The 23,352-nt window shown below is 53.8% G+C and overlaps 1 long non-coding RNA gene across 1 annotated transcript; it reads left to right on the top strand.

Annotated features, from left to right (window-relative positions):
* The first annotated feature begins 8,159 nt into the window (after positions 1–8,159).
* LOC108318151 lies at positions 8,160–13,220 on the top strand. The gene is made up of 2 exons (XR_005203440.1): positions 8,160–8,288; positions 12,859–13,220. It is a non-coding gene; the product is annotated as an uncharacterized LOC108318151 (long non-coding RNA).
* Positions 13,221–23,352: the final 10,132 nt, after the last annotated feature.

Raw genomic sequence — 23,352 nt, 5'->3', positions numbered from 1 at the left:
TTGCCTTGCTCCCCTTCGTGTAGCTTTTGCAAGGTTTGTGAGATGATGTGCATAAAGCCCTGGGCTCAATGCTGGCTCAGAGCGGGCGGGGACAAAAGGCACCAATGAGGAGGAGGGCGGAACAGAGAGGGAAAGACAAAGATTCGCTTTCTCTGGAAGACAAGCTAAGAAGCAGTTCCCCGTCCTGCCTTTCCTGCCGTGGAGGGAGGGGAGTCCGGGAGGTTGGGCTGTGTGGCCTCAGGCTGGGTCACCTCCCTGAGCCTCAATTTCTCCCTTAATGAAACAGGACAGGCTGAGCTTCACTGTCCCCCTTTTTAGGGCATCCCAGTGGCCGGAACAATGTCAGACAAAAACAGTTCTCTGAGAAGTTGCCAGCATTGCTCAAACGGGAGGGAGACTGGCTTTTCCAGCACTACTAATAATTTACTCTGTTCTACCTCGCAAATGGTGAAGAAGAAACTTCTGCACGAGGAGGCTTCCAGCCTGAAATGATTCATCCCCTCTGTGAGATTTCTGTGGCTTCCCGCCACTCGGTTCCACCCACCTCCTCAGCTACTGGGTCTCACCAGTCTTGGGTCGTCCTTTGCTTTTTGAGACCCTGGGGTTCAGTGCGTTGGCTCCTGGAGGTCACAGTGCCGCCAGCTTGTTGGGTGGCTGCTCCAGCCTCAGAGCCTCCTTTCTCAAATGCTAGGATTGTCTGCAGGATCCAGCATGATGGTGGACAGTCATGGTGGCTGGCACGCAGCCCACAAAAGGCGCTTAAGACATGTCAGCCGCTCTTTCTTAACTCCTCAGCCCAATGCCTTCCCCTCCTTCCACATCAGCTTCCTCATCTATAGAAGAAGGAGTTTGGAACTTGAACAATGGCGAAGTGTGAGGCCAGGCTTGGGGCTGCCCCACATTCACTCAGGCCAGTGGCAGCCATCACTCATCAGCCTGAAGCACCTGCAGACTCCTCTCTGGGTCCTTAATCCAGGACCCAGAAAGCCTCAACCCACAGTTCATGGAGGGCTGGAGCTTCTAGGGCATGGATTTCTAGGGGCCGAAACAGTTTTGAGGTGGGGATGTTCCAGGATTCCAAGGAAAGAAGAGTGGGAGGAGGAGGAAAATGAGAATGCCCCGTGTGTATAGGCCTTGTGGTTTCCAGAGCATCCGCACCTCGAGGATGCCCTGTGATACAGGAGGGCCTGCCTGGCAGGGAGTGAAAAATGGGGCTGAGAGGCCCAGGCCTTGGGCTCTGCACCCTGCGACCTTTCTCCAACTCATGGCCTCAGATGGGTTCCAGTACCTGCCATTGGCACCATCCTTTACTGAGGGCCTCCTCTGTGCTTGGCCGGAGGCAGGCAGGCACATGTATGATCTCATGACTCCTCACAGCCACCTGCACCCCCATCTTACAGACGGGCAGGCAGAGGCTGGATTGCCACGACTTGATCATCAAAGGTTGCACGGCTAGATGGGAGCTGAGTGGGTGAGCCCCCATCTGTTCCTGCTGGATTTGCCCAGGCCATTAGCCAGGTCCCCGGCATCAAATGAATTCTATAATTTGTAAACGCAGCCCAGTGGCTTTTACAGAGGATTGTCAGGAAGTGATAAAAAAAATACCTCTGATAGATTTATAGAGCAGCTGAATGCCAGCATCTTGCCTCTCTCCTGCTAGCTCCAGGAGCCACGTGAGGCCAGAGCGGAGACACAAGCAGGCTTTTGTGGCTGACAGCCAGGCCTTTCATCGGCTTTTACAAGACAGGTTTACAGCATGGAGGAGATGGGGGCACAGGCGGGAGGAGGGAGCCGCCTCCATCTGGGGCTCAGGCAGAGTAGAGGACAGATCAGGCCCGGAAGCCGAGAGGGTGAGCAGCCCTTGCCCTCCCCCGGGCTCCGTACCCTCCCTGCCAATGCCTGAGGCCTCGAGGGCTGGGGGCATGTTGGGGTGGGGCCAGGAACCTCGGTCCTGACACATGGTGTGACCCGGGACCCTCGGTTTCCTTCTCTGGGCCTCAGTTTCCTCATCTCTAATGCAAGGAGGTTGGACTAGTGCAGTGGTCCTCAACTCCCACTGAGCATCAGAATATACCAGGGAGCCCTGGATGAAAGCTTGGCCCCGGCGCATCTAGTGGGGATCTGATCCAGGAGCTCTGTGGGGTAGAGCCTGGTGAGGGTTCTGCTGTGACTCTGATGGACAGTTGGGGCTGAGAACTGCTTCCATAGAGGGAGGTGCTCCAAGCCCCGTGGGCCAGTTGGCTGTTGAGTTTAGGAGGCTGCCATGTTGTCAGGGGCCCATTCCTTTCCTGAAACCCACCTGCTGGGAACAGTCATCTGGGCCCAGGTATGGTGGAGGGCAGGGAGACATGTCCAGCCCCCAGGCCTGAAGGCTGCCACTGCAATCAGGATGCCCTCCCCCCTCCCCACTGCCCTCCAGGCTCAGCATCAGCTGGAGTTAGCTGGGAGTGTGTGGAGCAGCACTGGGGGCCAGGGACCCCGCTGAGTGCCTCCTTTTCCACATTACTGTGTTTAATCCACTGCCAAATCCTTGAGTCCACCTTCCAGATACAGCCAGGATCCATACTGCACTCCATCACTCCTGCCACGCCCTTCTTCCAGCCACTGCCATGGCTTCTCCCGGATGCCGGTAGTAGCCTCCCCAGTCGTCCCTAACTCCCCATGTGGCCTGTTTCCCCTACAGTGGCCAGAATGAGCATCTGTAGACACAAACCTGCCCCCGTAGCTCCCCAAAGGCTGCTGCTGCCCTCAGGATGCTCTCCCCCTGCCCTGCCCTCCAAGACCCTGTTCTGCTCCCTCTTAGGAAGGGGTATCTGGGGCCTGATGGAATTCACAGAAGGAGCCCTGGAAGGCACAGAGCAGGGGAGGGGGTGAAGGCAGCAGGGTGAGAGTGGGGCCATGATGTCCCTGGTGTCCCCTCTCTGCACACCAAAGCTGGAAATCACTCACTGGAGAAGACATGCTCGCGGTGCCCCAGGGGTGTGATCACAGCCTCCCAGGCCTGAAGGGTAGTGGTTGAGAAGAGGGGGCAGGCATGTGTGTTCTGGGAACTCTCCTTGCAGGAGGAGGGAGGAAGGCAGGGGGAGAAGGGGAAGGGAAAAGTGACGAAAGAAAGGCCACTGTCAGCCGCTGTAAGAACGTTCTAGCCCTTAGACATGGTTCCTAGTGAAACAGGCTGTCTGGTGTGGTGCGGAGCTACGAGGAGCTGTGGGCATTCGAGCAGAGGCCAGTGACGATGAGCTGAAGGGCGTGGCGGTGAGGCTGATGGCTTCTGAGACTCTTCCCCTCCAGCTCTTTGGTTCCACCCTGGCCCCGCCATATATGGAAGCCACTGGGAGGGCCACCAGGAGGTTAAAGAGTAGGACGACCAACTGTCTCAGTTTGCCTGGCACTAAAGGGTTTCCAGGGGTGTGGGACACTCCGTGCTAAAGCCAGGAATGTCTTGGGCAAATGGGAACAAGTTGGTCACCCTATGAAAACATGTCTTGTGGGAATCCACCCCTCCCAACCTAGCATGGCTGGGTTGGCAGAAATGCCGTGGGCCCTCCCTGCATCCACTCTGCCTCTCCCCTTTCTGCCCCTAAGCCAGGAATAATGGAGGCTGCCTTGCTGGGACGGGCAAACACTGAGCCCCTGCGCCAGGAATGGTTGCTAATGACAGGCTGGGCCACCTAGAGGCCCCCTCACTTGCCTTCCCTAGGCCTCTCTTTCTCTTTCTGTGAAGTGGGACCATGTGGGATAGGTGGCTGGAGAGGGCACCCCCATGGGGACCTAACAGCCTGACACAGGTGCTCCAGTCCCAACTCTCTTTGCCCTGGCCTGAGGCCACCTTCCCAGCCTCTTTCTTGCTGCACATGCGTGTGTGGGGAGAGGAAAATTGGGAGTTTCCTCCCTCTTTCTTCAGCAGGCAGGCTGGGGAGTGAGAAGCCTACTCATGCCAGTTTCCTGTGTGTTGCCTGCCCCTGCTGTCTGTCTGACCCTAGCCAGGCACCCTCTGTCACTCCCACCCAGCTTGCTGTGCCTGGTGGGGAGAGGGCTGGCAGGAGGAGTGGGCTCAGGCAAGAGCCTCTGCCTGCTCATGGCTCCATGGAGGGCACACACAGAGCTGCGCCTTCAGGCCTCAGTCCTCAGAGGGTGGCTGGATGAGGGTCCCAAAGTTCACCATAGCTGAGCTTCAGTTCTGGTGCTGCCTGTAACTAGCAGAGCCTGGGGTGTGGAGCATATGGCACAGGGGTAGCCTCAGTCCAGGAACCAGGGAGCTGGCGCCCTGTCCTGACACCCCACTGACCTGGGCAGACCAGCGATGAGCCTGGTGTCATACCTGCCAATTGCTGTGGCTTGGGCGGCAGGCCCTGCAGTGCTGGCACCTCGGATGGATGCAGGCGCTGAGTCTTACCATGAAACCTGCTCACAGGGCTAGGTGGTACCCAGCTCTCCAGGGGCTGCGCTCCCAGCCTCGCTCCTCCTCACATGCACCCTGAGCCATCTACAGATTCCCTCATGGCTACCATGCCCGAGTATGCACACTTGCACACACACATGCACACACACCTCCAAACACCCCACCTCTTCAGACACCCCATCTTCACATAGTCCCTGCTTCCACCCCCCACATACACACCTTCATACGCCCCATACACCTTCACACGCTCACACATTCACATGTACCCCCAGCCCCAGAACTACCTGGGAGTGAAGGTGATTGAGTGACAGTGGAGATCGTGTGTTAAGAAGAAAAATTGCCGGAGAGACTTGCTTGGGAGCACCTGCGGGATGGGCAGGGCAGGGGCCAGCTGGGCACCCAAGCCCTCTCTGTACTCGAGGAGTCCGAGAGGATCGCTCGGTCCAGGCCCCAGGCTCTGGTCTCCCTCTGCCCAGCCCTCCAGGGTGCCGGTCATCTGGCAGGGCCTGAAAGGTCATCTGGCCCTGTGACCCTACCACAACTTGGTTCCGGGCAGCGGCTCAGCTCTCACAACTCTACCTTCCCTATGCCGAGTTTTAGGCCTCTCTAAAATGCAGGAGGAAATGAAGTGGGGAGAGTGAAGGTGACTGGCCCAAGGTCGCGTAGAAACTGGGAAGGAAACTAGATCTCCCCAGAGAGGCTGTGAGATGCACGAGAAAGAGCAAAGCCTCCTTCAGGCGCCAGAGCTGTGCCTGCTGGCCCCGCCCAACCACCCTTGGCCTCAGCCACCCTCCCTGGACCTCAATTTCCTTCTTTGTCAACCATGGAGGCTGTCCAGGCCACGCTTCTTGGGCTTTTTCCTGCCCCAAAGTGCCAGAGAGATCTGCAGCCTCACTCCCAGCCGTGACTGGGCCTCACCTGCCTGGCCTCCTGTGTGCACTTGGGTGTGAGGTGGGAGGGGCCCCCGGAAGAGGAGCCTGGATTCTGGGCTACAGCAGCTAACCCTGATGGGCCTGGCGCTGGGCAATGATGACCCCATGAAGGCCTGTACAGCATGGCCTTCCAGGTTGCTGGGGTCTCAGGCTGCCAGCCTCCCGAGCTCTCTCCTCCCACAGAGGGCCTGGGCAGTGGTGGGGGAAACCCTGAGGGTTGTGTGTTTGCGGAGGAGCTGGCAGGAGGAAGGATGCTCATCTGCTTGGGGCGCTGGAACCCTTTACTCAGGGAGGCCAGAGGTTCATCCAGGTGGCCTTAAGATAAGGAGGTTTATTGGGAGGAGAGGTGGAGCCAGGACTCTGGACTCCTCCCCGCAGCCTCTCTGCCTCCTTCCTGCCCCACCTCCAGGGTCTCTGACTCCCCTCTGCTTGTCTGCTGCGTCCTCCGCCCTTCTCTTCTGGCCTCTTGCTCCAGCTCTTCTTTCTGTAGAGATGGGGTCTCACTATGTTGCCCAGGCTGGTCTGGAGCTCCTGTTCTTCAGCCATCTTCCCACTTCAGCCTCCCAAAGTGCTGGGATTACAGGTGTAAGCCTCTGTGCCCGGCCCTCTTGCTCTAGTTTTGTCTACAGCCCTAGCTGACAGTCTACTGACCATGGGGCAGAGCCCTTGATGCCAGTTCACGTGATGGGCCTGGCTGCCCATGGAGCGAAGTCATTTCCCCATCCAGTCAGTGTCATCTGGCAGATGTGGGCAGGACCATCTAGCTAGAAGGGTACATGGCACCTTGAGTGACATGGCAGTACATGGGGATGTTGTACGAGGCTTCCTGGAAGAGGAGAAGTAGGGACTTCATCTTGAAAGAGAAGCAGGATTTTAAAGTGTGGTGAATGTTCTGTTCATAGCTCAGGGAAGGCTAGAAATGTGGACTGAAGAATGGACCACCTAGAGAGAAGTCTCAGAAGGCATGGTGTGAATGGATCAGAGCGACTGAGGGGAGAGGAGGAGGAGGAGAGGAAGGATTTGCGGGTCGTGGGTGCAGAGCTGCAGGAGGTTTGCATTGCAGGAGAACAAGGGCCAGAGTGGCCAGTTGGGCGAGAGCCACTTGGGACTGGGACAAGAGCGGGAGCAGGGCTGGAATGGGGCTGTGTGTCCCAAAGTCAAGGTTGGCGGGGGTTGGGGGTGGCTGGCAGCTGAGAAAGAGTCTAGGGTGACAATTGGGAGGCTGATGGTGACCATGGTGAGAGCAGCTTCTATGGTGTGGTGGGGCATCACCTGACTGCAGGGGTGAGGCTGTACACACAGCAGACATAGCTTTGGATGTTCATGAGTGAGAGAGGGCCCTGCCACCTGAATGCTTTGTGCGCCCAAGGTGAGCAGTGAGAACAGTGAGTGGTGATGCTCATGCCTGCCTCTCCTGGGGAATCCTTTGATCTCAGCATGGCTCAGACAGAGCCAGAGGAAGGGGGATGGGAGTGAGGGTGCAATTCTCCAGACCAGGATATTGGAGGCCACCCTCCTGGGATTTAGACAACCCTGTTTGGTGTTTGGGCTGTCCACTTTCTCTCTGGGTGACCACAGGTTGCTTCCCTCTCTGATCCTATTTCCTTATGTGTAAACTGGGGATAGTGATTCTGCTCTGCTCCTGCCTCCCAGGGTCATGGAGAATGAAATGAAGGGTCATGTTTAGCCAAGTGCCTATTTGTTGATGGGTGGGGCTGGGGAGGGAAAGGAATGATCACGCCTTCATCATGCACTAGCACAGAAGCGAGGGTGTGACCTGGGTGCCCGTCCAGGATGCAGGCCCAGGGATTCTCCTTCAAGAAAGCCCCAGAACAGAGAGGACCCTGCATAGTTGCTGGGAGAAGGTGGGTCTTGAATGAGTCTGTCCCTGAGAGGCAGGGTCTTTGTGGAGTGGCCTGTTGGCTTTGCTAGGCCTGGGCTCTGCAGGTTGACCTGCCCTTGCGCAGCATCTCCCTTTAACTGGGAGCCTTGGCCCGAAGGAGTCCGTGGCTGATGGGAGACATCTGGCATCTGCAGGTGGGCAGGAGAGTGAGGTGAAGTCCTGGGTGAGGCCCTACTGAGAGATCCCAAATAGATCTGAGGATCCAGCAGCCCATTCCTCAGGGGGCTCCTGTTGCCCTGCTTCCAGAAAATGAGGGACAGTGTGGGGGGTCGAAGGATGTTGTTGCAGTTTGGGGTGTTGGGTAAGTCTCAGGGGAAATGGCTGCTGAAAACAGGGGCATGTTTTGAGTCCCAGGCCCTTGCTTTCTGTGGGGTATTTGGGGGGCTTCTGCCTGTCATCTGTGAGGGTCGTCCACTGCCTCCATTCTAATCAGGAGTGGGTGGGGCCTGCACTCAGCAAGAACCAGAGGGAGGAGGAGAGACAGCTTCTCTTGAGGTCTGGGCACTCATTTGGGGGTATATCTCCCTGGGAGCCAGGAAGAGTTGATCCTCCAGAACTTGGTCCCTCGTAGCCTCTCTGTACCCTCAAAGTTGCCCATGCCCCCAGCTTTTCCACCTGCTTCCTGGGCTCCCAGCACCTCCTGCTGGACCTGTGGGCAGAAGCAGGTTGGGATCAGACTTAGAGGCCTTGGCTCACTTGGTGCTGTGCTGAGGGGCTGGGATCCCTGTTTGCCAACCTCCCAAACCCCGCTCCACCAAACCAGTTTATGCAATTGCGGAACTGCAGTAAACTCCTTCCCCTGGCAAACTAAGGTGGTAGGGTGGCGTTGGGGTGACAGTATGTTTCCAGGGGCTGCAGGGTTCTTTCCTCACACTTACCCTGCTGGAGACAGCCTCTGATGATCCCACTGGGGCATGTCACCAGGCTGTGAGGGATGGTCCACCCAAGAGAAGCCTCAACAGTTTCCCCAAATAATTTCTGCAGGCTGGGACACCTGAGTGAAATGAAGAAATGGGATTCAGCAGAGAGAAATGTTAAGTCTGCCAGCTGGGTATGAAGGGCTGATGGCTCAACTTGAGGGAAGTTTGTGCAAAATCTACCTGGGAACATTTGTTGATTCACATGAGCTAACAGTGTACGCAGCATCTGCAGAGGCCCTGTGCAGGCTTGTGTGGCAGTCACTGCTGACATCACTATTGACCTGGCTGTGCTCAGGCCTCAGTCCGAGTGGGGGACCCGACCTTGGATAAATGTTGGTGAATTTCCCTGTGTCTTCTGGAGAGGAGTGGGAGGTGCCTGGGCCGCAGAGCCAGGCCAGACCAGGGCAGGCCTTGGAAGGAACGTGATGGAGTTCTCAAGGATCGGAAGGTCTGTCTAGGGGAAGAATTCCACTTGCTCCAGGTGATTCTTTGAAGGCAGAGCTAGCTCCAGAGAGTGGGGAGGGCCAAGAAGTGACTTTCAGCTGAAATGAGGAGAAGTTTCTGGGTTACCAATCTTACCCGTAGCTGCTGGAGACACAGGGATGGGAGGGAGTGTCCCAGTACCAGTAACAGTGTGAGCAAGGGATGGTGCTTTGTCACGTGTCTTGCACAGGCAAGGTAACCAAAGGACGTTGAGTCCAAAGGATTCCCAAGAAATGGATGGATGAGCCCTGTTCCTGGGGCCTGGGGGCTGACAGTATTGTCTGGGAGACTTGACTCAGAAAAAACACACAGAGGAAACGGCAATCTGTGGCAGATCAGTTCCGCTTTCCTGGAAAAAGTTGGTCTCAGTTAAAGCTGCCCTGCAGTGAGCAGCAGCCTGCCCTTGCCGGAATGCATCTGAGACCAGATAACCTTGGGCTGGAAAAGGGATTCCAGTTTCAGGCATGAGGAGGGGGTTGGATGTGAAGAGACGACCTCTGTGGTTCCTTTGAGTCCAGAGTTCCTTGGCAGAGAAAAACACCCGCAGAACTCTGATCGGCACACAAGGTTACGGAGGACGGAGCAGAGATCCGAATATAGCTGGCGGGAGGAAGGCGGCAGCGGGCGAGGGGAAAGTAGGTCCTTGGAACAAATGAGGTGGGGCATGAAATTAACGAGGCTGGAAAAGGGCTGAGCTCAGGGACTCATTTTTAAAGACTGTCTTTTAGCAAGAAAAATGAGGAAAAGAAATTTGGGCAATGGAGATTGTAAATGTAGCTATTGACAGGTGGCCAACTGGCTGGAGAGAGGGGCCTCTTGGAGAACATGGAAGAAGTGTAGATCAGTGGGTCTGGGGTGACCCCTGCATGCCATGTAGAGTGAACAGGAGTTGGCTGATGGCATGCTGGTGACATCAGCTGCCCACATCTTGAAGGCTACTGTGCTCCGGTCCTTTAGCTGGGCCATTCTATCCCCCCACTGTCATGCACTGAGCTGTGACCTGCTTATCCTACCCCCTGACCTTGACACATACTCATCCCTCACTGGGCATGCCACTTTTCTTCTTTTTGCCTTTCTGGGTTTTACCCCAAGCACTCAGCCAAGTCCCCACCTCTCCAGGAAGCCTTCTCTCAGGGGCTCATAGCCCATACCCAGTTCCGTCTGAGCATCTGGGGCCATTCCGCCTGCTTGGCACTTGGATGAACACATTCTTAGGAGCTCAAACAGCCTGTCTGTGCAATGGGTGAGGGCCTGACCACCAGGCCCGGTCCGCAGAGTAGATGGAGGACATAGGATGGACAGCTATTTGCCCCCACAGTGCTGGCCCTCTGGAAATTTAGAGTCCCTAGGAGCCCCTGCCATGTCCTGCTTCTCACCTGTGATGTAGGGGTGGAGACAGAGGGGCTTGAAAGGGCCCCTAGTGACTTTCCCTTCCCTTGGGGGTAACCCAGGCAGCCTGCTTCCTCCTCCCAGCCCTGTCAGCTGGCCAGGCTTATCCTGTGGCCCTGTCCAGGTGACAAGGCCCTGGAAGAGGGCCAGCCAGCTGGACTCCTCAGGAGCTGTCAGCAGAGCCCCAGCACGAGGTGGGTAGGAGGGAGCACAGAGGCAGCAGAGACCCTTCTCTAGGGAGGACGAGCGGGGACACTGGGGGCCTGAAACCGGAGCCACTTCACACCTTGCCTATTAATTGCCAGATTGATTTTGAATTCTAGTCTCCAGGAGGACCCAAAAATCAATCCCCTCCACTCCATGCTTCTCTGGGCTCAGGAGTTATTCTTAAAGCAGCAGCTATCCTGGCTGCTGTGGCTGAACCCTCCCATCCAAGAGTAGGCTGTGGATTCCAAAGTGTGTTCAGGGCTGGTGGCTTTTTTCTAGATCCACTGATCTCTGTGTAGAAAGACACTTACCCTAAAGGAGAGCCATGCGGTGTGATTGGAGGGGCGTTAAGAAGGCTCTCATCCTCAAAGCTCCCTCCTACCAATATGCCCAATATCATAATTCCATCATTAGGAAGTCATTCCTTTGCATACATTTAGGTCAACAGTCCCAGCTTCCAAAATATGGACCCCCAGGAGAAGGAACACAGATTAGGGCTGTACCATTTCCGTTCCTTGTGAGTGGAGGCACTGGAGGCCTAGAGGCATCAGGAGAGCTCTGTGTGAGGGGTGGGGAGCAGGAGGCAGATGTCATGGCGTGGGGGAAGGGAAGCAGAAGTTGAAGACCACCCCAAGAGGAGGCTGTGGCAGGGTGGTGAGCAAAGGAGCAGTAGGTGCCCCCAAGGCACTTCCCACTTGGGCACTGCTTTGGGGCTGGGGGAGACTGGCCCTGTGGCAGGTGAGGGAAGATGAAGGAACTCCCATCGCTGGGTACCCTCTGTGTCCCCAGCCCTGATCCAAGCACAGTGGCAGTCTGCAAGTCACCTGTGGAAAGGGCTCCCACAGCCTCATTTCTTAGATGAGACACTGAGGTACATGAGGCTGGGTGACCTGCCCAAGGTCACACAGCCGCTCCTGCAGCATGGGGGCTGGAGCTCAGCTCCGCCACCTCCTCACGCCTCCTCTGCAGAAGTGGCCAGGAGCTGAGGAGGCTTCTAAGAAGCTGGGAGAGCCAGATGGAGAGGGAAACAATGGAAGGGGTGCCTGAGGTTAAGCCTGCCATGATTTCAAGAAGCTGAGGCAGGAAGTTCTATGACCTGCTGATGTTAGAAGCTGGGGACAGCCCCCGGGCTTCCGTTGTCAGCCTCTCTGACGTCCTGCCCCAGTCCAGAGCTCCTCCGTGTGGGAGAGCCTGGTGGACAGGTCTCCTGGGGCCTCAGCCCATTGGCTACTGCCTGCTGCTCCATCACGGCTGTGGAGATGTGGGCTCTAGGCAGGGTCACTGCAAGTCAGCCTGTGTACTTGGGGACACAGAGACATCATTGCTCATCCCCTGCCCACGTGGACCCAATTACTGATGCAGCACTGTGTGTTCCCACGGCCACCAACAAGGGCCTCTTTCCTGGAAGCATCACAGATGGACAGAGAGGTCCTGGGCTTCCCTCCACCCACCCCCATGCCAATTACAGCTAATTTCAGGTGTGTGTAATTATGCTTTGCCAGCCTGGAAGGTGGAGTGTGTGTGTGTGTGTGTGTGTGTGTGTGTGTGAGTGTTGGGGAGGGAATGAGGCAGCAACTGCAAGACATTTGGTGCAGTTACAGAGAACAAGTCTCATCTTTGCTCAGCCTGTGAGCCCCTTGAAGAAGGAGCCATGTCTGTTTTGCCAAGAACTGACCCCCAAGGGCCTGGCATTGATGTGGGTACTCAGTGCGTGTTTGTTGAGTGACTGAATGGCTAAGTGAATTAGGAATCTCTTGGTGGCCATCTCAGTCCTTGCCCAGCCACAGCTGTGCTGTGTGACTTTTGGTGAGATGCCAGATGTTTCTGTGTGCAGATGCCTAGAAATGTGCCAATTGGGAAGAATGGCTAATGACAGGCACGTGTTGAGGGGATAGTGTGGGCAGGAGGGCACTGCTGTTTGTGGAAGCTGCCTGCAGTGAAAATTGCTAGGGACACTGGGGCATCTCTCTTTTTCCCAGGGCAAGGCTGACGTGGGTTGGAGCATAGTATCATCCTGATAGAGAGGAGGGGACTGTCCTAGGCTTGGTTGGAGTGGGGACATGTGGACTGGCATTGGAACTGAAGGGTGACAGGGAGGGCTGGGTTGGGGCTTAGCCAGGGGTTGAGGTCAGGGGCTGGCTCAGGCAATGGCTGGGGGCTCACATGGATCCCAAATGAAGAAGTTGGTCAGGGCTGGGCAGAGCTGGGGGTGGCTTCAGGACTTCAACCCAGGGCTAGACCAGAGGTCTCTCTAGATCAGGGCTAGGGTCAGTCTGGGGCCATGCAGATTCTGTCCAATAGGAGCACTGGGAATGACTCTGCTGTCCTGGCCTCATTTACTCTAAGCACATCAGCTGAATGGATGGATACCCAAGGCTTTCTGAGGGTGATGGCCTTGAAGAAATCCTCCTGTCCCCAAGGTGTCCTTGGGGAAGCTCAGGGCTGCCCAGGGACCCAGGGGCCATTTCACCCTGTCTGTGTGTTGTTGGGGGAAGAACAGAATTACCTGGCTAGCACTGACTGGCAGCTGGAGGATGGTGTCATCAGCATTTCTCACACTTTCACGGCATTCTATAGTTTATAACCCCTTTCCCATCCCGTGTCTTCTCATCTTCTCCACAGCCCTGAGAAGCAGGCATGACAAGGGAGGATACCTGTGTCACAGATGAGGAAAACAGAGGCCTGGGGAAGAAGCTTGCCTGATGCCACTCAGAAGGTAGACGCAAAGCCGGGAAAGGCGCTGGGTCCCTAGACTGCCCCTCTGGAACTCCACCATGCAGCCGCCTGGCTGTCCTGCCTGGGATGCCATCTCCAGGCTAGCCTGGCACTCATGCCCATGCCCTGCTGAGCACTGGCACCCCGCAGAGCTTAATGCCCTGCTGAGCCTGCCCTGCAGCCCTTGCCAAGTCTGTTGGAGTGGCTTCAGTCATTGGCAAGTCACATTGCTGACATCACAACTGCATAAAATTAATTTATTTAGTTAAGGGAGGTGTTAATTAAAAGTTCTCATTTATTGTGTCTTTGCAGACAGCTCTCGGGGGCTTCTGAGTTGTCATTGCTGGTGACAGCAAAAGCTAATCACTATTCTAAAAGTTATTAATAGAATGGTGTGAGGGGGGAGGGGCAGGAGCTGGGGCTGTGGGGGATGGGAGAAGGGAAAGCTAGGGGAGGGGAGAGGATGGTCCCCTACTTCCTTCTTACCAAGTCAGCTCCCCTCTGCAAGTTGATCCAATCGCCAGCATTTCTGGGGGATCTGGGGTTTGCTGCCAGGCCCTGTGATGATCAGGGTTTTGTGAGCCCTGGAGGAAGGCTCCCCAGGCTAGCACCCGCCCACTCCGGCTGCTGCCCATATTCTCACAGTTCCTGGTGTTTGCCTTGAGGAGTGTCGGCTCTCACACAAGGAGCTCGTTCTTTGCTTGCTTGATCTCCCCACTTACCATGAACCTGAGTGTCTTGGGGTACAGATAGTGACTGGTTTAGCCCTTTATCCCCAAAGCTTAGCACAGAGCTTGGACCTTCATGGGAAGACAGCAGATATTTGCAGAGGGAATGAGGGGTCCTCTGCCCCCCAGCTGGTCTATAGGCCTGGTCTCCTTGTTAAGAGACCTTGGGGTCACAGGTGGGGATGGTAGGAGGGAGAGGGCAGGGGGATCCAGGACTCCCCAAATCCCCCACCTCTTTCGGTTCCCTCAGCCTTGTAGCCCTGGAGATCCACAACCTGGGGAGTGGATAGGTCTTTGCTGATGAAGGTGGGGTGTGTGCAGGTGTGAGCAGCCAGGGTATGGTAGTGAATGGGGAGTCTTCAGTCAGTTCTGCACAAGGACCCACCATGGGGAAAAGGGAAGATGAGATTTTAAACTATATTAGCTAAACAACGATGGCTGCAAATCAGCCACTTCGTGCAGTGGAACAAACACAGACAAGGTGCTCAGACCTGCAGGTCTGTCCCTGACAGTCTCTGTGACCTTGGGAAGGTAACTGCTCTCTGGGCCTCGGCTTCCCATCTGTGAAATGGAGGACTGGGCTGAAATTTACAGAAGTCCCTCTAATGCCCAACGTGCTCCACACCTCCCATGCCCTACACAGCTCACCTTCCAGTAGATGTGCCAGGCCTTTTGTGGTTATCATCTCCAATGCCTACAGCTTCCCTGCGGGGGAGATAGTCAATCATCCCCTGTTACAGTTGGGCAAACTGAGGTTCAGATGGGAAAATAGATGGGAAAACATAGTCAGTGGAATTTAAAGCCAGGTTCGTGCTCTTTCCAGAATATCGGCTTATCTCCCTGACCACCTGGGATGGGGCCGATACAGGGAGACCCTACATTAGATGTGGGCTCACTGACCAGGGCAGGCAGAACTGAGAGAAAGGAGGAGAACAGAGCACCCACTGGACTCAATGGGTCCAACTGCCGAGCTCCTGGAGCATGGGGAGGTGGGACAGGTTCTGAGACCATGATGGGACCCAACACACCCTGCACTGCAAGTTCCAGCAGCTGCCTGCACGAACCACCTCCTGCCTGCACTTCCTCCTCTCATCTCAGAGACACCGTCATTCATTCAAGACACTTTGATTAGGGAGCTGGCCTGACGGCTGGGAGATGAATGACTGTCCCCTACCCTCAAGGGGCTCACCATTGAGTGGGAGAAGTGGCTCCATGAACAGTGAGCCCCCCGATGGGTCACAGGGACTGAGATAGCACATGCGCCTGCCCAAGGAGCGAGGGAGCAGGGGCAAGTTCAGGTCACCTGGGGCTCCCTGGCAGGAATGATTGCCTGTTCCTGAGAGAGAGTGGTCAGAAATGAATTCCTAGAGGAAGTAGCCATCGAGCTGAGTCTTGAAAAGCAGGGAAGGCAGTATTGAGAAGTTCTTGCATAGGTTCAGATTTTAATCTAGATTCAGGGACCCAGTTCACCAGATGGAGGGGATGCGTTGTGGGTTGTGAGGTGGGCCTTAAGGTAGGGGGAGTGGCATGAGCAGAGTGTTGCAAGTGTGGGAAGAGGGGTATCTAGAGGTGAGACGGGCAAGGGCTAGAGCATGCAGGGCATTGCACACCAACCTAAAGAATCTGAGCTTCATCTGGGGAGCCATTCGGGGGATTTGAGCGGGAAAATGGTGTCCGGATCCTGATAGTGTCACTTGCCACTCTCCAGCTCTGGATCCTAAGGATGCTGCTGAGAGTGGATAAGAGGGATATTTAGTTTGGGTTCCCCCAGAAGCCAATCCTGAGATGCATGTTTAAGTGTGGGAAACACTGCGGGACAGGAAGGCAGCAGGGGCACTGCTGAGCCAGCTCCAATGGTGGGTGAGTGAAGCCCAGTCCTGCTGGGGAACCTGAGAGCTGGCATAGCACATGCGCCTGCCCAAGGAACAAGGGAGCAGGGGAATTTATGTAGCAAGTCTCACCAGCCATTGCTTGAAGGCTGCCCCAGGAGGCATCCCTGACATTTCTGGCCTTCTCTTCAGCAAAGTCCTCAGGCAAAGAAGTAATGATGAGTAAAGTCAAAAATAAGCTAAAGAAAGAGTGCCTGGGGAACTTTGGACATGGGGAGGAATGCCTAAGGTTTTTGCTTAGGGACATCAGTGGAGGATGCTTTCAGCTGGCTCCTGGGGATGGAGGAAAGGCAGAGGAGGATGGGAGTGGCAGTTATTAAAGCAGAAAATGAGGTGGTTACCTGAGAAGCATTATGACCAGTTTTGGGCAGTTTGTCTCATTTCCTATGTATGCAGGAACATTCCAGGATGTGGCTTAAGGGCTCCTGTCCACACCCAGTTGGTGAAGTCCAGGGGAGCTGGTTCTGGCCAGGTTGGCAAAACCAGTGGTCTCTCAGAGGTCATGTGGCTTTCTTCTCTTCCTGACCATAGACTGACCTGCCCCCTAGCCCTTCATCTCAGCCAGACTGAATGCAACCCCAACCCCATCTCAAGACTGACCCCAATGGGGTCATTCAGTCTGGCTGAGATGAAGGGCTAGGGCGCAGGTCAGTCTATGGTCAGGAAGAGAAGGAAAAAACAGAGGGGACCTCTGCTTATACAAGCAGCTCTGGACTCAGAATCCCCCAATCCAGGGAAACATTTTCACTTTACCACCCAGAGAGTGAAAGTCATGGCCTTAGTAGAGCAGAGACAGGAAAAGATGCATACCAGCTTGGGATATCTGGGTGGGATGCATCCTTCACAAGAAAACAATAATCTCTCATAATGATAGTGAGTGGAGACCACCAGAATGATGCATTGTCACCCTCTCCTTAGACTCATAAAAAGTACCAAAATGGGCAAGTCTTCACATCCTTCCTGAACCTCACTTAGAGTACAATAGCTTTGTGGGGTTAGTTCTAATTTGGGGGGCATTTCTCTTTAACTTCTTGATTGGAGAGACTAAGATATATAATGAAGATTCTTGGTGCTGTTTAGAATCCCTCTGCTACCTGAAAGAGGCCTGCTCTGGGGACCTCAGGGCTCAGACATGATGGATTCAGGGCCAGGGAAGGCAGTATTGAGAAGTTCTTGCATAGGTTCAGATTTTAATCTAGATTCAGGGATCCAGTCAAACTGTTTCCCCAAAATCTTATTTTAGTTTCCAAACCTAAAACCTCTAAAAAAATTGGTTCTGCTTGTAGTTTAAGTAAAAACTTTCAGATTTATGGCTTTTCTAGTTTTCCTTTAGTGGTCCATATCCATTTAACCTGAACCCAGAATATGCTTTGTGAACTGAGATCATGAGAGGAAGCTAGTTCAGAAGATGAAGGTCATAGCATCCAGAGGTTTGGAGGAGAGTGACCTGGGAGGGGATACAGGGATGTAGTGGGGGAGGTAAAGAGGGATACTGGTAAATCAAAGAGTGAGAGTGAACGGTAAGTAATCCATTGGGCTAGGAGAGAGGGAGGGGTGGGAGTTGAAAAGAGAAAGAGAAAAGATGGAGGAGAGAATAAAATAAAGGGGAAGAAGAGAGATGAAAGTGCAGTAAAATGTGATAACAAGACATTAGAGAAAAGAGAGAGGTGGAAGCAGAAGAGAGGAAGAGGAGGCAAGTGAGGCAGGGGAGGTGAGGTGGAAAGAAAGTGGGAGGCGGGTAGGGGTTGGGGCATGGAGGTCCCAAGATCTGGGCTCTTTTCTTTCACCACACATCTGTACAGCAGATAAATATAGTGCAGCTGGGCTTTTCTCTCTTCTTAATTGACGTCTTTGAATCTATCACCACTTGACAAATCGGGCCACTTATTATTAGTGATGACAAGGATAAATATGACAGGCATTCATTTTGCATCTGGGCCCCCTGATAATAGAAGTCAACACACCAGTCCCTCTCCCCACTTCTTCCCGGTGGCTTGGGCTCGGGCTCCCTAGTGGGGAAAACTAAAGGCTAGGAGCTGTCCATGGCTTTGCCAGGTGCTTAAGTCATCTACAAACGCCCTCGTGGTGGGAAGCCAATGGTCAGGAACTGTCCACGATCCGAGTGGTGCTGAAAGCCTTCATACCCTGCCTCCTCTCTGATTCCAACAAGAAAGCTGAGTGACTGAAAGCTGTCCACAGCCTATGTGGTGTTGAAAGTATCTACTGTCCCTAGGGCTGGGGGTGGCAGGGTGCATCTCTTTCCCACAGGACACAATTACTTCTGGCATGGAGTGGTCGGTGGCTTAAATTTACCTGTCTTGCTGTGGTTCTAAAAAGCCTGGATGACTTTAAGTGTGTTCCTTCCTCTCTCTGGGTCTTAGGATTTCCATCTTTAACATGAAGGGCTGGATTAGGTTGTTCTTTCGGGGCCCTCAAGTGCTAGCCCTTTCTATTATCAAAAGCCTTCAAGAGGTTCCTTCTACTTCTAGGATTGAGCTACAAATCCCTTAGCCAGGCCCTGAAGGCCCCTCTCTGGGCCCTCTCCACTTCCTGGCTTTGCCCTCATTCCAGCCAGATGAGCCTTCTCTCAGGCCCCAGACACACTCTTGTTTTTTTCCCCTGAGCCTTTGCCATCCCCACTGCCCTCCTTCCACCTCTGACTCTCCGTTCCTGATCTCTGGGAGCACTGACCATCCGGGCCCCTCCTTGAAAAGCAATGGCCTTATACTCAGTGTGCTTTCAGTTTCTTAAGCCTTCTATGGCTTGTGTCTTACATGGCTCCCCTTGAAGGACTCCCCAGGACCAGGGTCATGCTCTGAATCAGTGATCAGTGTCTCACAGTTTCCCATAACTATGTGTGTGGAGCAAGGGTGAGTAACTGCAGTATTTTGACCCAATAAACTCTTTTAATTAAACTATGATTGCTCTTTCAAGACTGTCAATGAAAGAAGATTACTCCAAGAAGTGCATAGCTGAGGCTTGTGATCCCCTCTTTGAGATGGAATATTTCTGAGGCTCCCACTCCAAGCTGGCATCGTTGGGCAAGGTCACACTTATGTAGACAGAGAATCTTGCCTCATGTCCCCATGGAGTGGCAAAGTCATGGTGGGTCACACACACAGCCTCCATCTCTCTTTACTTTGAGGCTGTGAGAGTTGACCCAATGCCTTCATTGTGTGGTTGTCACAGCCCTCCCACCTTCAGTTTTATGGACCTTTCAAGGGGGGGCTTCCAAACCTGCCCCACTAGAGCTCAGACTACCCCATTAAGTTTTCTCTCTGGAGCTCAACTGTGGAGGATGCTACTTGATTAGTGGAGATGCAAGAGCTTCTCTGCACACTGTTCCCATACAGATGAGTTGCCTCTCCCTCTGCCCTCCAAAAACAAGAAGGTTCCATCTGTTGGGCTGGGCAAACAGGTAGAGAAATGGTGGCTCTCTTTTCTCCATTAAGCCCATGGGGAACTCAAAATGGCCCAGAGGTGGGCATCATGCATGAGATGGGCATCATGCAAAGGTGGGCATCATGAGATGAGAAACTCCTCATCTCAGCTGGGCAGGCAGAACCACATCCTGACAGTCTAGAAAAAAATCATTGGGAAGAAAATTCTCTCTTCTCCCTAGACCCATTATCAACCAATTCACCAGGACAGGCCTTGGCATCCATTCTGCCCACTGCCCACTGCTTGGCAGAGGCCCTAACGCCATGGCTAGTAATCAAAAGTTCCAAATCATTTAGAGGGGAGAGCTATGTTTACTAATGGATCTGGCTGTATCTGACAAACTGAAGCCATGTGCTTGGTGGCCTCAGGGTCTCTGGAGAAGTGGGTTCAGAGCACTTACCTTCCCTCAAACATATTGGCACATTCTCAGAATCCCAGAGTTTGCCCTGTTGAACCTCATATCTTTAATCAAGAGGTTTGGAGATAATCTTAGATTCTAGACTAACTCCTTTATTTGAAGATGGGAAAACTGAGACTCCTCAGGAAGGGAAAGTCAGTTGCCCGAGCCCACAGAGCAGAGAAAGGAGCATCTTTGACTCTTGGCTCTCAGTCTCATGTTCTTCCTCCTCTTGACAGAAGTGTTTGCACTTCGATAGACTTGTGGAGGCTGAGGTGCCACACCGACCCCTCTAATGGTGGGGACTTCAGGCATGGTAACATGTGGTGAGGGAGCTGTTGGAGATCCATGCTGAGGCTGAGTCTCCTACCTTGTGGAGAATGCCTATGACCTCCCTCAGAAGAACTGAACAGGGAGCAGATATGTTGACAGCCCTTTAGAAACTACCCTTAGGGCCCTGCACTCTTCCAGGCTGATGGGCGTTGGAGGGCCTAATTTGTCTCCGCACTGGGGGATGAATGGCTCGGGAGGAGCTAATGAAGCCGTCTTCCCACCAACAAGCCAACACAGTGATGGATGGCTTGTGAGGAAAAGGCAGGTGTGGGCACATGGCCCATTGGGCAGGGTAGAGAATAGCACGTCCCTCAATGTCACTGTAGGTCACGGTGATGACTAGGGCCCCAGGGAGGGGGCACGTAGGCTCTGGAGTGCAGTAACAAAGACCCTAGGGAGAGCCAATGCCTCCCATAGCCCCTTTTGTGTGACCGGCAGACAGAATGTCAGACTCAGAAGTGTAATAACAACATTACAATCCTGCTAGCTTGTTGTCCAAGTGGAAGTATACAGGCCCAGAAATGAATAGTGAGTTGACCAAGGTCACACAGCTAGCTAAGGTCAGAGATTGCTGAAAAGGTCCTCTGTGGTCCAGGAAAGGAAGAAGAGTGACCTCAGGATGTGTCACTGCAGCACTCTTCCCACCTACAGGGGAGGGGGAGGGTAGGATCCCACTTTTTGCCTGGTATTAGAGGCTTGATGATCCGTCTGCACCTTCTCTTCCTCCTTACTCTGCAGCCCACACCATCTGCCTTCCACTCCCAATCTCTGAGCCTTAGTTCATGTCCCCTGAGGGCAGGTTGTCCTCCAGGGGCCTCCCATCAGTCTGTCTGCTTATCTACAGGAGGCATGGGCCCAATGCCATTTGTCATCATGCGTTCCACTTGGCATTCTGAACTCACTCCCAGTGCAAGGTCCCCACCTGAGTGGTGTCCCATCACCATGCCCCCTCCCCATTAGTATTTTGGAAAACCTCCCCAAAGAACTTTTTCTTCCATGGCAGCCATTCCTGAAGTTTTGGAAGTATTACAGCTAGATGCCAGAAGCCTGCATTCTTGGCATGTAGAAAATAAGTCATGCCAAAGAGGGGAGAGGGATGGAGAGAAAAGGGTGAGTGAGTTCTTGGCCTCTCTGCCAGGCCTACAGTAGTTTCACCCCAACCCTGGTCACTGAGAGCTTCACTTCTTGCTGGTCCAGGTGGTCAGTCTGGCTTGGGTGGGCCTGTGGGATTTGATGGAGGAGACAGGAGAGAGTGTCCCCAGATGCAGTTGTTGCCCTCACCTCTGCCAGCGGCTCCTCACCATCACAAGTGTGAGCATGGGCTTGCCTGACACATGCCATCACAGCCCTGGGAGGTGAGCTGGGCATTGTTGGCCCCATTTCCCAGATGAAGACACCGAGGTCCAGGGAGAGCAATGACCCAACCCAAAGTGATAAGTGAGTTAGTGGTATTTGTTCATTTTCTGAAATCAATAAATATTTATTGAGGCACTGTGCTAGGTGCTGGGAATATAAAGGTGAGCAGAGCAGACATGATTCCTGTTGAGCAGGGCCCTTCAGAGGCTCCAGGTTCCTGTATTGCTGGGCCTCTGGCAGCAATGCATTGGCAGGAGCACTGTCTTGAGAGTCCTCCCTTGAAGCTCAGTGTGCAGATTGCAGATTTGTGCCTCAGAGCTCTTCCTCTTGTCCATGAGACTTTCTTGGAAGCCAGCATCCTTGCAGGCAGTTCCCTGCCTTCTCCCCTCACCTCACAGCATCCATCAGCCTCTCACAGTGCCTGGTCTTCAGTGTCCCACCTGCCAATGGCCTCTTCCCTTACCTGCCACTCACAATTCGTTATTCACCTTTCACAGGGAATGGAATGAAAGAACAAACAGGAAAATCTTAACCTGTACAGCCTCTTGGATGATGGGGTGGGAAGTAAGAACCTGCCCCCCAGTTTCCTGTTGCCTGGAAAAATCTGGAAGAGCTCCTAGGGCTTTGGAGAATGAAGGCATCCTTGTCTGGATGCCACCGCAGCTTCCTCCCTCTCACCCTTTCCTCCTCCACCTCCTCCTCCTCATCTTCAGCCCAGCAAGGCCAGATTTGTCTTGCAAAGTGGCATCATTATAAACGCATCAGCCTCCTCTGGACGCCTGAGCCTGCTACCTAGCCAGCCCATCCAGGCTCCATTACATCTGAGGCTGTCTGGGGTAATTAAGTGACATTAGGACGCATCACCCATTGTAATGCAATGTTCAAAGCCCTGGGCTCTCCCTTCCCGAGAGCTGCTTCTGATGCATTGAGGCTGTGTCTGTCTAATGCACCCCACTGTGATTGCGGCTAATTACTCCACAGACAGGCCTCATTAGTGGTGGGTTTGGGCTGGAAGGTGAGAAGCAGGCTGTCTCCCCTGCCTCCCGCAGCCCACTGGTCTCCCCTCTCCCTCCAAGGCCCAGCTTGCCTTACTTTGCTGTTGAGGCAGGATTAGAATAGGGCAAAGGAATTCCCAAAAGAGGGCTCATCTGGACAAGGTCATCTACTGAGCTACAGGGCCTTCGGAAACTTTTCAACTGCTTTATTCAACCAATGGGAAGCCAAGGCCCAGAAGGGGTTACTGACTTGCCCAAGGTCACACAGCACCTCTCCTAACTGCCCAGCTTGGAGGGGCGGGCGGACCAAGTGAGATAATGCACAGCCAGGACCCATCTGCATCCAGAGCTAGTGGGAGAAAGGGCTCATGGGCACCCAGGAGAAGGGCTGGATGGCTACGCTACCCCAGAGGCTCTTTCTGATCTCTAGGCCTTTGCAGCTCTTGCCTGGAATCTTCTTCTGATGCCCTCTACCTGCCACCTTGCACTGACTGACTCCTTTCCTCCTTCAGGTCTTACTTTCTCCCGGAAGCCTCCCCTAACTCTTCAGTTCTGTGCTCCTCATATGTGCTCCCATGATTCTCTGTACTTCCCCATCTTGGCAGTCGTCGCTCTGAATTGTCAATGCCTAATGCCCTACATGACTATACCCAGAGGAGGAGCAAGCACTGAGACCGTCTTGTTCATGTGCTAGGCATTAGCCTAGCTCACAGATGGCCTCTCAGAAGAATTAGTAGAAGTAATGATATAATGATTGATGGCTGCTTGACCAGTACAATGAGTACCATGGGAAGGCTGTTAGTGTTCACTCACATCTGAGAGCTTCTTTATACTTCCCAGTCTCCTTTGCTTTTAGGTTGGTCACATGACTCACTCCAGCAAATGGGATGTGAGCAGAAGGTATATATGTTACCTGGAATAAGGTGAATCTGGTGTGCTTTTCTACAATCCACGTTCCCTGAGTGATGCCAAGATAATTTTGAAGCTGCAAGATGGTGGAGCCACAAGATAAAAGGAACCTGTATCCCTGAGTCACCACATGGAAGCGAGACATCCAGGAAAGCCACCTGACATGGGTCATATGACTAAGAAATCAACCTTACCGTGCAAAGCCACCGAGATGTCAGGGCTGCTTAGTAGAGCGGCTAGTGGGACTTACTCGACTAATATGAAGTGGTTAAACTTGATGGGATGCAAATAGGCAATGGCTTAATTTTTTCCAATCACTGCTTTTAAACATTCTCCTATTAAGCCTTCTTTCC

Source organism: Cebus imitator, unplaced genomic scaffold, assembly GCF_001604975.1.
Source record: "Cebus imitator isolate Cc_AM_T3 unplaced genomic scaffold, Cebus_imitator-1.0 Scaffold215, whole genome shotgun sequence".
Classification (NCBI taxonomy): domain Eukaryota; kingdom Metazoa; phylum Chordata; class Mammalia; order Primates; family Cebidae; genus Cebus; species Cebus imitator.
This window is presented reverse-complemented; position numbering and strand designations above follow the sequence as displayed.